The sequence below is a fragment of the Pangasianodon hypophthalmus genome, chromosome 11 (genome assembly GCF_027358585.1).
Source record: "Pangasianodon hypophthalmus isolate fPanHyp1 chromosome 11, fPanHyp1.pri, whole genome shotgun sequence".
NCBI classification, from domain to species: domain Eukaryota; kingdom Metazoa; phylum Chordata; class Actinopteri; order Siluriformes; family Pangasiidae; genus Pangasianodon; species Pangasianodon hypophthalmus.
The window spans coordinates 13823612-13834605 of NC_069720.1; the positions used below are offsets into that span (position 1 = coordinate 13823612).

The following is a 10994-nucleotide window of genomic DNA, read 5'->3' on the forward strand; positions in this document are numbered from 1 at the left end:
TTTTTTTTATTTAAAACTGGAAATTTGTGTAGTCCATGCCAGCTTGAGTTTCATTAAAGCAAAAGGGGGAAGTACCAAATACTAAGAATTCTGAAATTCATGTTAAATATTTCTAAGATTCTACTTTTCACTCAAGTTGATGCTGATAATATCATTTCTAATGAAAAAAAAAAATCCCTGTGGCATTCTTAGTGTACTGAGTGTAGTAAAAAGTGAAGAGATGGCAGGCAGGAGCTGCAGCCAATCAGGAGGGAGAAAGAATCCACTATTATACTATAAGAGTAAAACGGATTCAGGACTAAGTGACCAACAAAAGATGCTGGTGAGTTGCTTTGTATTTTTATATGTCAAACATGGTTATGTCGGACGACAGTGAGTGATACGCATGATCCTCTGGTCTGGGTTTTGGGCGATGTTCTAACACTATCTGGTGTTTGCCAAACTCTTTTGATAGACTGGAGAACAAAACACATTGACTGCTTCTAATATCTTACATCGTGTAGCTTTAATTATAGTCTTGTGTTTCTGTCAGTCCCTTATTCAGCCTGGATTGCAATCTTGCATTAATTTGCGGCTTTTATTTTGTCACGCTTCTGTATTTTGTTTGTGTCTGCCTGTTATCTGATTGTTAATTAAGGATTTTTTGAGTAATTTGCAGATTTGTCCAGTAATGAGGACGCTTGGTGGAAAAGCCTTAATAAATTATCCTGCAGCGTGCATCCAAGTGCCTCTGGCACTCCTGCTTTACAGAAAATGTCTTCACATTGATTTGATAAATTATTTTGCCTCAAAATATCATTCAATTTGGAAAATAAGAATCAGATAAAAGGTCTGATCTCCTGATAATGGTTTAACAACGATGGTTTAACCTAGACAGGTCCTGCTACACTGTGTGTGTGTGTGTGTGTGTATTATGTATGTCAACTGCTACTCTACAGGATAAAAAGATCATCAGATTTCACTGCTGAACACACAACAGGATCACTCTTATCCTGGGAAATTCCAAAATGTTAGATGAATAAGATAAAGCCTGTCATTTTCTGGAAACAAGAAATCCACCCCTTAATAAAACCTTTTTTTATGAAGTATGTAGCTTTACCAACCGGCAAATTCAAGACAAACACTGTATCTGAATATATTAAATATGTCATTTTGCATTTCTGAATACATGTGTGTAAAGCTGAATACATGCTGAGCCACTGAATCACAGGAACTGCTGACATGTCACTGTGGTGGCATTGATTAAGCAGTATAAACTGTTTTTATGACTTCAAAACAATCATAACATTCTGCTTCGTAATTATAATTTTTTATTAAGATAATTGATCAGCCTCAAGAGTTGCTGGTTTGATCATTCCTGATGCAAAGCCCTGGTGGTCTCCATTTCCGTTTTCCATCAGCCGGGGGGCAAGAATAAAACGCAGTGATGATAACATGCAGAGGCTGGACTGAAAACATAATTCCCTGGTATGTGATGAAATTAAAAAGCTTTGTGAAATGAACATGATACAAAAAAGCAGACGAGTCAAGTCACGTCAGCCTGCAGTTCATTTGTGAGCTTACATCATTGCGAGTGTGTGTGTGTGTCTGTCTGTGTGTCTGTGTGTGTGTTTGTGTGGGCATGTTTTTATAGCTTGGTGGGGACCAAATATCCCTGCATGGATAAGAATATTGTCTTATGGGGACATTTGGCTTTTTACAAAAACTGAAGCTTGTATTTAAAAAAAAATGTATATATATATATATATATATATATATATATATATATATATATATATATATATATATATATATGTATATTTATAAATGAAAGAGTCAGAATATTTCCTCTTGGATATTGAGCTTAAGGTTAGAGTTAGGTTGAAGTGCAGCATAGCTTTAATTATGTAAATTAATAATTATATCAAGGGAACAAGGATAGTATGACAAACGTGTGTATTATGTGTATCTCTGAGATATAAAAGTAATCACAAATACGAACATTATCTGGAAAAAAAAAACAGTAATCAAAAACAAGTGAAATGTTTGTAGCCTGTTTATCTATTCGTATCTCATAGCCTGGACTGCATCAGTCACGTGACTAGTCCATACCTATTCAACCTGATGCTTCAAACGGGACAGAGAGCAAACAGTACTGCGCATGCGCCATTCTGACACTCTTAACGATCCAACGAGGCTGTTTACTTCAACGGTTGCAATGTCAAATTTACTTTCCAGTCTCATGGCTACGTCCCAAACCGCATTCAACCGTATTTAACACGGTGCCAGAAATAGTTCTCCAGTGCGCATGCTCAGCCATTTCACACACCAACGGTCGCACTGGCCATATGGCTGTGTCTCAAACCGACAAACCGCATAGGACACTACCCTCCTAAGGAGTACACACAGTAGGATACGCCGGCGTACCTTATCATAATACCCATCTGAAATCTTACATAATATCTCTATGTATAAGTGTCTAATAAATACACAAAACACAAAGTATACAAAAAATAATCCCCGGATGTAGCCTATGTGAATTTAGTGTGCTGTATAGGCTAATTCGTGGGGTTGGTATTCACGGTGCTGTTCACTCAGAAGAAAAAGTCAGAAAATTGCTCATTTCTTTTCTTAGTGTGATTGATAGTTCAATCTTGAGCCTCAATCTACTCATTTAGCTCTAATTTCTCCAAAATTCACTTCTGAAACCGGACATGAGAGAACTCGAGCTACCCGAAAGCTTTTACCTAACTGCTCGGGTTGCCAGATATGCTTCAATTAGTTATGTAATTAAAATAGATAGATAGATAGATAGATAGATTTAAAATACAATCATATAGTCTAGCTACACTATGTGGTTTATAATGGCCAGGTATTTATCACAATTGACTGCATGTTTAAATTTAATTTCCGGGTAGTGTATGATAAATAGACCTATAAATGTTGGTTGAATATAATCGAAGGAAATTGGGTTGCCAGATTTCACATGTCCTATTGGAGATTAAGAAAAAGACACAGTAGATGTTATTTAGTTATGACATAACTCATATCGTGTTAAGGATGGTTTAGCGCACAGGTTCCTGTCCCTGGTGATGGAGAACCCCCATCCTGCACAGTATTTCCTCTCTAACAAACACACCTCACTCAGGAAAGGTTATTCACTAGCTGAGCAGTTGGCTCAGGTGTGCTCGGAGAGGGGAAACAGAAATCTACAGGACCAGGGCTGGGAACCTGTGGTGTAGTGGATGGTCATCAAACCGGGGTGGAGTAAAAACAGGCGACACAATCTGGCAACCCGGTTTATATATAAGCCTGAGGTTGAACTGATGCGCTGAATCCTGCTGGCGAACACCAAACCCGTTGTACGAGTGCGACGAATTGAGGAGAATAACAAAAAAAAAATGTTACAGTAATAAGCATTTATAACACAAAAGTCGACCTACGTGATGCAAATGAATAATTTAATGTAATCAGGATTTTGTGGGATTGCGAGGATAAACGCGCGCGCGCTCTGCGCGACCCACCACGAAGATAAAGCTGTAACTTTTATTTACAGCGTTACAATTTTAAACGGAAATGCTAGCATCATACTGGATAAATAATAACATACCCACCGAAATCTGTGCTGGGAAGGGAGCGTGACTTTAACGGTAATGATTTTTTATCCAGAATTTGGCACACGCGCGCGCATCGCACAGAAATCTAGCTTTGATCATCTCAGTGCCAGACACAGACATGCATCCAGACAGCACACAAACCTCAGAATAAGAGAGTTTCTGATGTGATGTGAGTCTTCAGGCTTGGCTTCTGGAGTGTGCGAGATCCGCTGTGTGAGATTTTGGACGTTCAGGGTGTGTGTATGTGTGTGTGTGTGTTTGTGTGTGTGTGGGCTATAATCACGCGCGTGCTACCAGGATGGAACAAAAGTCTTTAAATGCATGATCATGATCTCCATCTGACATCAGATTTCCAAAGTCCTCAAGACGAAACTGACAAGTATTTCGAGTCTGGATCATTTGCTCACATGCAGGAGCTGTCCAATAAAAAAAAAAAAAAGAACCACTCACTGTGTTCTTAGTCGTCTTAGGTCTTAACTCTGTGTTATGTTATATCGTGCAAATTCAGAGACATCAGTCTAAAAGAAGGCTAAGAAGGTTTTCATTTCAGATGAAGCTCATGGGAAACTCTAAAGCGCTTCCAAAGCGCTCAACATGAGACACCACTGCTGAGATCCTACAACACCTACAGCGGCTATTTCCTCCATGTCCCAGCTTCATCTTCAGAAACAATTACAAAATCAACACTATATGCACTTTACAATATACGTGACATTTTCACATATGGCATATAAACTACATTTTCATCACTTGAAATAGCCGACATCTGTATGGGATATGGCATGCACTGACACCGGCTCTGTGGGGTTTCACCCGCATTTATCACTGTATGTACCTTAAACATTAAACAGCATATGTACACCACGTCGATGCACGTGAAACATTCGCGTTATGGTGTGCATTAAAGGAAAGAAAACTGATGCAAGCCAAAGCATCCGAGTCACAAACCAAGTCCTGATTGATCACATAGAAATGCATGAGATATTCTGCACGCACATTTAAAAAAATCTATAAATCTCAAAAAAACAAAAAAAACAAAACAAAAACAAAAAACAAACAAAAAAAAACAAAAAAAACAAGTGCACTCAATGCAGTTAATTCCCCAATTGCACTCGTTTTACTGTCAGCCTTCATAACTTGCTCTTACCTTTTTTTCCTCCTAAATGAAATGACAGCGCTCCTTTTCCTCGTGCACGCGCAAAAACCCCGTCACATCTTCAAATAAAAAAATATACACGTCTAATTGAATAAGTAATAATAATAATAATCCTGTATGGATGCGTTTTCCGAGATCCGAGCAGCTCAATTTGGCGGTAGATACAGGTTTAAATCCCCCGGTAGCGTCGCGCGACTCGGTGTGTGTATGCGCGTGTGTGAGTGTGTGCGTGCGCGCGCGAGTGTATGGCAGGACTGCCGCTCCTCCTAAAGCCGCCGGTTTGGAGGAAGCGAGAGGAGGGTGATGTCATGCACGCGCGCGCACACAGGCTCACAGGCGCACACACACACACACACACACACAAACACACACACACGCCGCCTTTCTCTCTCGCAGCATCCTCTCTAGCCACGCCCCTGCCCTTCTTCCGTTCCGCCCACGGCCCCGTCCCTTTTTGGCGACGTGATGAAGTCATGGGCTGCGTTCCCAAACCGCATCCTACTGTACTAAATAGTGTGTCAATATAGTACACCACGGATGTTAAGCACCCTAATGAAGGCGTGTGTTTAATATTTGGACAGTAGCATGACCAAGACGCAACAGCGCGTGCTACTGTGCATTCAGTTGAGTAATTAAACAGATTAAGAAGTTTAGGCTTGCACCAGCTCTACACAGCTTTCTCAAACATCCATTTCTGTTTCTGTCCGGCTCTGCGTCACCACACCACAAATAATGATGAAATATTACACAGTCACTGGGTGGTGGCTTCATCCTCTGTACAAGTCTAGAATGGAATATTTAATAATACTAAATAACACTAGTTGTAGGTTTATATATAAAACGTTTAAGCAAAGAAACCCTTTAAATTTCCCCTGAAATCAAAATTGGTGTTTCAGAGCTGTTCGTACTCTCTCCTTGATATGGACACCAATACAATGGTATATCTCGGGGGGGAAAAAGTTAAAATTTTATAGCTCATAACTTGTGAGAAAATTATTAAAATGTTTTGATGATTCATCCTGTACTAGTCTTGTGTTCATCCACTTAAAAACTCTGTAGAATGTATATGTCCCGCCCCCAAAGGTATGTTTGCTCTACAGTAGCATCTTATTAGCAGTAAATATGGTCTGGCTTTGAGTTTTTCGCTTTGCTTCTTCCCACAGTCTGTTCCCTTTTCCAGCAATAACTTGATTGAGAATAAATGTTTTGAGTTTATCTGTTTGGAAGAGGGTGGTGTTTGTGCAAGTTGGTGGCTTTGTGACTTTTCAGAAGACTGTTTTACCAGCTTAGAGCTGTACAGTGCAGAAATGTTACCTCAGACATATCGAGAATGATTCCATCGTTATACACCGTCAAAGCAGCTCTATCAGTAAGAGTCAGGAATATAATTTTAACTACTACTAAGATTTGTCTCCTGTCTCCTGGTGATGACCGTGCGACTCACCGTCACCATCGGCTCCATGGTTAGTTGACCTCCAATCAAACATCCATCCATTTTCTGCACTGCTTACAGGGTCACAGGGAGCCCGGAGCCTATTCCAGGGAACTGGGGCCACAATGTGGGGGACACCCTGGACGGGGTGCCAACTCATTACTGGGCATAATTGCACACACACTCACACAGCCTACAACACGTCTTAACACTGGGGGAGGAACCCGGAGTACCTGGAGGAAATCCCTGAAGTATGGGGATAGTAAATACACAGTACAGTATACAGGATACAGTAAAAAATCCTCCTCAAAGGCTCTCGTTAAACTTACTGGGGTTCTCCATGTTTAGCTAGTTCGATAAACTACTAGCTAAAAAGTGTGTTTATTTATTAAAATGTGTTTAGATTTGGCGGGGGTGTAGCGTATCTCAAATGCTATTGGCTGTTGTGTAAATCAGTCAAGCACTGCAACACACCGCCTCTCTGACTTCCTGTTTCAAAAGCAAATACGTCAACAGAATCAAATCACGGCTCTCAGACCAGCTCATGAAGCTCTAGACTGAACCTTTTTGTATGAGTATGAGGAACCAGAAAAATCTTTTAAAATATGGAACACATTTTACACACTATTGCAAATTACCTTGCAATCTTAGAAAAATGGTTCTTCATGGGGTCTAAAATGGTTCTACTTGCAACTTGAAAGCAAGATATAGAACAAAGTTGTTGCTACTGTAAGATCCATAACCATTTTTTTGTACAAGTATGAATCATATCGAGGATGATTTACACGGCATGTGGCACAAATATGAGTGCAATCCAAATGGCATAAAAGAAGCCTACGCAGGGGACTTTGAGGAGAGAAATACTCGGGGTAGCCAAGTGTTGCTCCAGACTGAAGTGCTGAAAATCAAATTGCTTTAAAGGCTGTTTTAAATGGACACCACTCAAGGGACAACCAATGAATATTATTTTTCTGTACAATTATAAATCAAGAACAAATCATTAAATACAGGTCTGAATAATGTTGCATTTGGCACGCGTGATCTAATTAGTGCTAAACTTTCTAACTGGTAGATGTAGATTAGGACAGAATTGGTAAGACAAATTACCACTGAAAGCAGAATATAACTGGCTTAGTGAACTATGTGTGCTGCCCAAACTACACAGTTAAAGCCTACACGGGGAAGTTGAGGAGAGAACACTCACAGCAACAGTGACTAAGATGATACCAAAATGTTGAAAAGGAATTGCACTAAAGGACACGTTGCTCTTTGCCATGTGTTGGTCTAAACAAAAATAATGTTGCGTTTAATTTTACCTGTAAATTTAGGTCAGGTCCAAGTACAGATCGTACAGATGTTACATTTAATAATAGTAAAAAAATAAATAGCCAATAAATATTCTTCAGGTATTCTTTGGATAGTTATGGGTTCTAAGCTTCCTAAAGAGGTTTTACTTTCTGACTGAGAAACACTCATTTATAGGTTTCTACATATACGGTAACCTTCAAGGTTCCCCAGAAGAACAACTGAAGACCCCTAAAGAATGTATGAGACAGAAAATCTGATACACTCAACTAAAAAAAACACTCATGCATACCCCACAAAATGAGATTCATGTACCCTAATGTTCACACAATTACACATAATTATACACAATACCGTACACTATTAGAAAGAAGCGCTCCAGCTCGCATTGAAAATGAAAGACTTTAATGGCAATCAGTTTTAAATCTCTTGTCTTCACATGTCAGGCTTTAAAAAAGCTTACAATTTGCCACAGTTACGAGTGAAGCAGCATATTTGGGTGGGCGGGCCATTGGTTTTATCCATCAGATTTTTGATCGGCTTATCAAAAGTGGGTGTCTCAACATGTCTTTGATGATGATGATAATGTTTTTAATCCTATCTACAGTGATGTAGCCAAGTCAGAGGCTGTTTAAAGGTAGGGAAAAATCGCTGCACTTAGGTAGATTTTAGTAGATTTAAACTTTCATTCATTTATTCATTCATCTTCAGTAAGCACTTTATTCTGGTTAGGGTCATGGTGAATCTAGAGCCTATAGAGCCTATGCAGGGCACCATGCACACACATGCACACACTTAGTTACACCTATGTGCAATTTAACATAGCCAATCCATGTTTTTGGGAGTTTGGAGGAAGCCAGAGAAGCTTAGGAAACCCAGGACCACAGGGAGCTCAGGATCAAACCAGGGACCATGGAGTTGTAAGACGTCAACACTACCCACTGCACTATAAAATTTATATATATATATTTTGTATTTTAAGTGATCAACACAGATGAATCATGTACCAATGGATCAAGGACATGATAAGTTAAAAAGGTCAGTTTTTAATTTCATGTTGTCTTTGAATGGCTGCAATTCCGCACTCTGCTTCTGAACTACACATTTTTTCTGATCAGAAACACATAGAGATCTCAGTGTTTTAGCATCTTCACTCCTCAGTGATGGACTGAGCCTCATTCCTTGCTCTGTTTCTTCCGAAAAGCTTGAAAACCTTCCATTTCAGACAATAAGTGCACCGGAATTTATTGTGGTTCTCTGTTTTCCTTCCATCTCCCAAAAAATGACTGGCGTTTAAGTACATATCTAAGTACACACCCAAGCTTAGATCCAAACAGGCCTCTTAGAATTAAGTATGTTTATGAAGTATAATAACTTTCTTGCGGTAATTTACTGTCTATTTAATTGCATTCACAATGGCATCCAGTGAAAACATTTCCAATACAAAGGACCTTTTATTGATACAGTTGCATTTGAATATCAGAACATTATGCATTAGTTTGCTGTAACTGTGCTCTTCTTCGCAATTCAATATTTTAAAACAGGAACAGAGATAACAGCAAAACCTATCTGCCACACAGCATTTCTTTTCTTTTTTCATTAAAATCTTTTTTTTAATTCATGCAAGCTTGGGAACTGAGATTCTATAACATAGAGAGCCACAAAAATATAAACTTATGAATGCAGCAAATACAAAATGATAACTAAAATAGATCATATTCTCAAATAATGTACAGTTATTAAAAGATCTGGATACAGTAGATCTATATTGCATTATTAAAATGCAGATCTAAAAATTAAGAATAAGATATTGAGTAAATGGCACTTGTGTTCCATGTTTGACATGATTCACACTCCAAGGCTTTAATCAGACAGGCATTATACCTTTTAATTAAAAAGAAATTTTATGTATTGTGAAAATCAACATATAAACAAACAAAAATACACAGAATAAAAATCAATAAATTAGATAAATAATTAAAAGAAAAAAGTTTATAATTTCTTTTGTATTAAAATCTGATTTCTAAACACGGTACAGTTCAACCAGTGAAATTAGATTTAATTTAATTTTTTCCATTATTTGGTGTCTGTTGTATTTTTATGTTATAAATGTCAGGGCCTTTGTAACTTTTGTAACTAATATGATCAGAGATTGGTCGTTCAGGAAAAATAGCGATCAGCGATTCGTTAGGAACAGTGGTGTTCAATGATTTATCGGAACAATGGCAATCAGTGATTGGTTGTTGGGAGCAAATGTGATCAGGGATTGGTCATTGGGAAATAGTGATGATCAGCGATTGGTTATTGTGAACAATGGAATTCAGTGATTACTTGTTGGGAACAATGGTATTCAGTGGTTCTTTCACAACAATGGTGATCAGTGATTGGTCATTCAGAAATAATGGTGACCATTGGCTGGTCACTGGGAATAATGGTGATCAGTGATTGGTCATTCAGGAATAATGGTGACCAGTGGCTGCTCATTGGGAATAATGGTGATCAGTGATTGATCATTGGGAACAGTGGTGATCAGTGATTGGTTGTTGTGAACATTGACTTGTCCAAGCACTACTGTAAGGCTTTACACATTGGTGGTGAGTTGAGTGAAAGCATTCTTTCCACTTGTACAACCAGCAACTGTGATGTGAGCTGGAGAACCATATCAAATGCAGGACTCTCTTCACAAGAGTTTTTACTAGTTTTTTTTTAATAGGGTTGATAAAGGGGTCTAAAAAACTGTCGTCACTAAACTGTCAACACTGAGCAGGATCCAACTCTGTATAATTCACAATTCACCTTGAAGAAGTAGCAAGTTATAATAATCACCAAACTACATGTTTTGCAATTTGCTGTCTTTCTTTCATTGATTCTGAGGCTCATTAACACTTTGTTGAGGCACATTTCTTTTATTTCTTTCTGTCCTCTGTTGCGTCTGTTTGCTACAGCGAAAAAGCTTGAAGTAAGACAAAGGCGAGGCAGTGTTTCAGAGATAATGTACCGTGGAGGAGAGTCCATCAAATGTGCCTTTTCAGCTCCACAACTGTGGGGTAGTCTATACTCCAGCTATTCAGGAACATCTCATTAGATTATGGGTTGAATACGACAGGCGCTCAGTGGAACAACAGCAGTTTTGTGGGCTTGTAGAGAAACAGAGCTTTCCATCACTCTCTCAGCAGCTCTCACTCGTTCCCTATGTTCTCTAGTGCATGACTTTCACACTCCCTTAGACTCTGTGTATTGCCTACACTCTGCAGTAAGATATCTATAGCAACTGTTTAACACATCACTCATGTGGGCGAAAGCGTTAGGCTATGACAGAGAAATGGAGCTGTTTTTCTTCACTGGGTTGGAGAATGGACTGATCCTGTGTTCCCAGGGGTGCACACAGCAACAACAACCATAAGAGTGAAAATATTGAGTTGATAGATTAATATTATATAATCAGGACAAGGATTTTAATGGATATTTTCACCTTTAGTGTAAGGTTTAAGTGATGTTTTTGGGC

At 38.8% G+C, this 10994-nt stretch overlaps 1 protein-coding gene across 2 annotated transcripts in view; it reads right to left on the minus strand.

The window, feature by feature from the left end:
- ptprsa (protein tyrosine phosphatase receptor type Sa) overlaps positions 1-5053 on the minus strand; it is a 236381-nt gene extending 231328 nt beyond the window's left edge. For both annotated transcript variants that reach the window (XM_053238028.1, XM_053238026.1), the window contains exon 1: positions 4744-5053. The gene's annotated coding sequence lies outside the window, so the exon portion shown is untranslated. The remainder of the gene's footprint in view (positions 1-4743) is intronic.
- Between the last annotated feature and the right edge of the window lie 5941 nt (positions 5054-10994).